Source organism: Eptatretus burgeri, chromosome 4 (genome assembly GCF_056783735.1).
Source record: "Eptatretus burgeri isolate ZD-2024b chromosome 4, Ebu_testis_v1, whole genome shotgun sequence".
Lineage (NCBI taxonomy): Eukaryota > Metazoa > Chordata > Myxini > Myxiniformes > Myxinidae > Eptatretus > Eptatretus burgeri.
Window position 1 is genome coordinate 21567097 of NC_140964.1, and position 6000 is coordinate 21573096.

The following is a 6000-nucleotide window of genomic DNA, read 5'->3' on the forward strand; positions in this document are numbered from 1 at the left end:
CTCTCAAAGGTGAAGAATTACTTTAAAAATTAAATAATTATCATATCCAGATCCGGATTTGGATTTTCACTAAAATCAAACCAATTCGTCCTAGCCATACACTCAACCTGTCCACCAAGTTTTGTCTGAATCCATCCATAACTTTTTGAGATATCGTGCTACATATCGTTTTTGCCCGTCTCTCAGTGGTGAAGAATCACTTAGAAATCTCGAGTAGCCAGATTCGGATCCGGATCTTCACCAAAATCTAATAATTTAGTCATTGTCAGACACCCAACCTGTACACAAAATTATATCTGGATCCGTCCACAACTTTTTGAGATATCCTGCACACAAACAAACAGACAAACAAACAAAAAAAACAGACAGACAAACAAAGAAACAAAGAGACAGACAAACAGACAGAAAGGGGTGAAAACATAACCCCCTTCACCTTCAGTGGTGGAGGTAATTGGCTCTGGTGTAACCAATCACCTTCAAAATCACACACCAAGTTAATTGGCCTCTACGTGTGTTAAACTGTCATGATTCTGATTATTTCAGAATAAAATCAGCTGTTCCTGTCGGTTATCCTCTGCTGAGTAGTGAATTTCATTGGAAAGGCTCAACCATGAGCACCAAGGAGCTTTCAAAAGACCTCTGGGATAAAGTTGTCAAAAGGCACAGATCAGGGGATGGGTATAAAAATATTTCAAAGGCCTTAAATATCCCTTAGAACACAGTCAAGACAATCATTAAGAAGTGTAAGGCATATGGTACCACCAAGACCCTGCCGAGATAAGGCCGTCCCTCCAAACTGGATAACCAAGCAAGGATACTGATCGGAGAGGCCACCAAGAGGCCAATAGCAACTTTCAAAGAGCTACAGGCCTTTATGGTAAAGACTGGTCCCTCTGTGCATATAACAACAATATCCAAGCACTCCACAATTCTGGCCTGCATGGTAGAGTGGCAAGAAGGGAGCCATTACTCAAAAAAGCCCACCTCGAGTGTCATTTGAGGTATGCAAAAAAACACTCCGGAGATTCTGAAGCCATCTGGCAAAATGTTTTGTGGTCTGATAAAACCAAGATGGAAATTTGCAAAACTTTAAATTTGGCACAAACCCAACACAGCACATCACCCAAAGAACATCATCTCTACTGTGAAGCATGGTGGTGGCAACATCATGTTATGGGGATGTTTCTCTGGATAGAAGGGAAAATGGAAGGAGCAAAATACAGAAATATCCGAGAGGAAAGCTTGCTGACCTCTGCCAGAAAGCTGAAATTGGGACGGAAGTTCACCTTTCAGCATGGCAATGACCCGAAGCACACAGCCAAAGCTCCACTGAAGTGGCTGAGGAACAAAAAAAACAAATGTCCTTGAGTGTCCCAGTCAGAGCCCCGACCTAAATCCAATCGAAATATCTGTGGCATGACTTCAAGATTGCTGTCCATCAATACTCCCCATGCAACTTGACCGATCTTGTACAGAAGAATGGGCAAATATTGCCCAATCAAGGTGTGCAAAGTTGGTAGAGACCTATCACACCAGACTCAGCTGAAATCCTTACCATAATTCACGGACCGGTGTTTGTGGGTTTGTTTGTCGAATTACTCCTACAGTTCTGGCCAAATCACATTCAGACTTGCTGCAGAGAATCAGCATAACCCCAATTAATGTATGGGGGTGTTTTTATCTTTGCCGGTGGTCTTGGGGGATGAGGGGGGGGGGAGATGCAAATTCTCTATGTAAATGTGCATCATGTAAAGCACCACCTCCAGGTGGGGGATGGTATTACAAGTCTCCACCATTACAGTGCAGTGTTCCTGTCCCCACATTTTCCAGTGCAGTGAGGTGTTTTGAATTATAAGCAGTAGATATGTTTTTGCTTCATGCGAGTAACCCGGGTTATGTATTTTTCCGATACAGAGCTGTCACTTGCCTACACACCACCCACATGAAGGTATGCGTCAGAAGAACGGATTGAGTGTTTGGAACAAGATCACCGGAGGGTGGGAACTCTGCTAGTTGCAGTCAAAGGTGCTTCCACCAAGTATGAACTCAGGGGGGTGGACACTTATCCAACCAAGATATTCTAGTTTTGCATTTTTAATTAATTTTCTGAAATTTGTCGAATTTGTTTTTCACTTGGAACTTGTACGTTCCGATGTGTAAATAAAGGTGGGGAAAGTCTGATTTAATGCAATTTCATTCCGGGGTACAAGGGAGCAAAATGTGAAAATTTTGAAAGGGCAGGTAGATTTTCTGTAGGCGCTGTATGTTTCTTTGGAGTGTTTGTCTATTAATTATGCATTATTGGACCATAACTCTATTGGTCTATTAATTACGTCCATCACTTACATACTATTGGAGTGTACCTTTTGACCTTTTAGACCCCTTTATACCCAGACCCCTTAGACTTTTTAAGAACCTTCAGTCACTTTAAACCTCTTAAGACCCTTCAGACCGTTGCAGCCCTTTGACCCCCAAGACCACTTTTTACCCTTTTGACCTTTTTCAGACCTTTTAAATACCCTTTTGACCCCTTTGACCTTCAGAACATTTTTCGACATTTTCAGACCCTTATTACACACTTTTAGACAACTCAGACCCTTTAGAACTTAAATTACACCATTTAGACCTGTTCGACCTTTTAAGGCCGTTTTTCACTTTGGACCCTTTGAACCCTTTAGACCTTTTCAGACCTTTACACCTTTCGACATTCACACCTTTTCAGAGCTTTGCCGTTTAGACCACTTAGATTTTTCATTTGCATGACTGACCTCTCATTTAGTAGATCCTTTCGTTTATTTGCCACACAAAATGCACCGCACAAAACAAGTCCTGGCGAGGGTATGCAATCTCCGATTGCTCTTTCTAGTTCCCAAATTTTGGTTGCTATCAGGAATAATATTGTTGTGCACTGGGGGTCAGCGGCGAGAACGACCACTAGGTGGGGAAAGTGTGCGTCGTCTCCTACCAAACTCCCCGGAATTGTAGGTCGTCACTCAGATAACTCCGCGAGCCGGCGGGTTGTTTAACCGACGGTACCGACCGTGGTCGCCAATATTTCAACCGCGTAGCATAGGGTCTATTTGTCTATAACCAATTTACCGAATTAATTACGCAATTTCGACTTCCGGGGAAACCACGCCCTTGGCACGTCTTGCTCGAACCGGGTCACTCCACCGACTACCAACTCCGGTTCGGGTGCAGCCGAGCGGAAACTGCCAAAGCCGTGCGGGCTGGAATGAACGGATTATCGGGATAAAACCCCGCCTAAACTCAGATCCGAACCATGCTGGACCAACTCAAGAAGGGACAGAAACGAACTGGGAACATTTCTAACAAGTTTTATTTTCAGTAAATGAAGACACAAATCAAGACTTAACGCGAATATGCAACAAGTATTTACAATGATCCAAAAACACTTATTCAGTTCTACTTAAAGACGGGCCCACACACAGACACACACACAAATGAAAAGAAACCCAGAGTCTTTATTTGACCCTCGCAACCATGGAGAGAGACAAGCTGGGGGCCAGAGTTCGGTGGTGTACCTGCCCATCGGAGGAAGGGCGTGCTCCGTGATGCGGCACCTGACAATGGTCGCTGGTTTGATCCCCAGTCGCACGTGTGGGACTCGAGGTTTGTGGAGGAGCTCGGGTAGTGAATGGCCAGGGTCCACGGAGGGGGTCAGGGTCGCTCTTCCCTTCCCTGAATAGGGCCAGCAGAGACACGTTCGCCACCTCGACGCCAACCAAAAACTTCAAATTTTTTTTAAAAGACTCTCCAAGACCCCCAAAAGACTCTACAAAACCTCAAAAAGCCTCTCCAAGACCTCAAAAAGACCACCTGCCTCAGAGTGCGCTCGGGAATTTATGGACCTCCCTCAGCGGGAGGGTCCTTGGTGAACACACCTCGCTGTCCGCCTCTGATTGGACAGGTCCTACGGCCCACCTTTCCGGGGCGGGGCCTTGGCCCCTGCCGGGGAACCCAGCCACTCTTCCACACGGGTTCATACTTGGCGAGTAACAGTATCAATGTTGCACAGGCTGTCGTGCAAGAGTTATAACGTTTGTGGAAGGAACGTTGGTGGAAGCAGCAAGGAACGGCTTCAAGACCCTGCCTTGGCAAGTCAGAGTGCTTGTAGACAGCGGGTGGGTAGTGGATCGTGATGGGGAATGGAATGGTTGTTGGTTGTTCGTTGGATGTAAATATTTAATAACCTAACTAAAAATAAATCGCAACGCATGCCTTTGATTCTCCCGCTAGACAAAAGGAAGGGGATCCGACGGAACACATACTTAACGACATAACTGCCTTTTGGGACATCCGTATGTTGAATGCTTATGGTTTCCAGATCCGTTACAATATATACATATATATACTTGTATTTTAAAAAAAAATATCAGAACTAACTTATTTTGCTCAATCATAAGTACAGATAAACAACTACAAAGTGTAGTCACAAGGTTCTCCAAATTTTGAAGGACAAAATTTTACAAAAGTGTTAACATGTTTTTTTTTTCTGTCATTGTTGTGAAGCAACACAATCAAATCTCATAATCACACTCTGATGTGATGCAATATTTTATTATTTTTCTTATAAGTTGCAGTTGACCTGATGACTTACTGTATTTAAAAAAAAAACCAAAGCAATGTGGATATGCATGCTATCCCACCCATGAAGCGCATCACTTGCGTTCCACATGTAAATAGAAATATTTAACAACAGCTTCCTGGTGTTTGGAAATGGAAGGTTTTATTTGCTCCATTGAATATAATTGTATCTTGTATTGCCTTATTGCAACACCCCACCGGGCACATGGTTGGACAGAATATGACCGGCTTCCTCATGAAGACTTCAGCACACTGGGGCAGCTTTATTTATTATTTATTTATTTGTTTTGCGTGTGAATTGTCCTCAGATTTTCAGTGTGAAAAAAAAAGAAGAAAAGAAAGAAAGAAACCCTGTGGTTGTGAAATTCTCTTCTCACACCCATCCCCATGACATCAATGGTTGGATTACAATACGCATCGACTTCGAACGGACGGACACCTCGAGTCATCCCACCGTGACGCGAGCACGACACGTCTCTCTCGCTCGCATCATGACCACGAGGTGCTGGAGTACTTCTCGATGAGACTTCAAGAACAAAATGTCGCACCCACTGCCAGGACCAGGGACTTCTTCATAAGGGACCAAGTGCTGTCGTTGGGCATTGTGGGGGGGAAGGGGTGAGAGGAGAGGGACATTTTCTGCTGGGTGGGAGAGATTTCCCCGTGGTGTGTCACACCCTAAAAAACGATTTGCGTGGCATCTGCCATGAAAAGAAGCTGCCAGGGAGAAATTTATGCCCAACGGAAAATGGTGCAACGCCTTTGCTTTTTCATGTTTTGTCTTGTGCTTCGGCAACACACATAAATATATAATTTCTCCGGTATTATAAATAAAGCAGTGGGAGATCTGTTCAAATTACAATGTAATGGGACTTGGCATTTTGCCACTTCACATCTAATTTCGTAAGATGCGTCGGAGCGATTATTTGCTTATAACTGCGAAGCGCTTTACCCCTCTGCAGGGTCGAGCCTCCGACCTCCACCACCAGCTGTGCATATTTTGATGGTTTCTACAAGTGAGCCGTCGCGCCGTTGGCATTAAAGTGTCTCGTTTGACATTACATGCCCCGAGGAGGTTTTCAGTGCAATTCCATCTCTCCCTCTCTCTCTCACACATATCTGTGGACCCAGGCCCGATGAACACGAAAAAGTACGTTGGGTTGTCGGAGCGCAAGACATCGTGTGCGCCCAAAGTCGCGCTCTTAAGTTCCAGAGTGGCTGGCTTCAAGAACAGGAGGACGTCTGCAGTATTTTTGGATAGAAGGAAAAATACCCGAGAATATTTAGGACCGACCCTTTGCGAAGTTGAAATATAAAACAGAATGCGCTGTCAAGGCAAGACCACGATATATATATATATATATATATATATATATATATATATATATATAT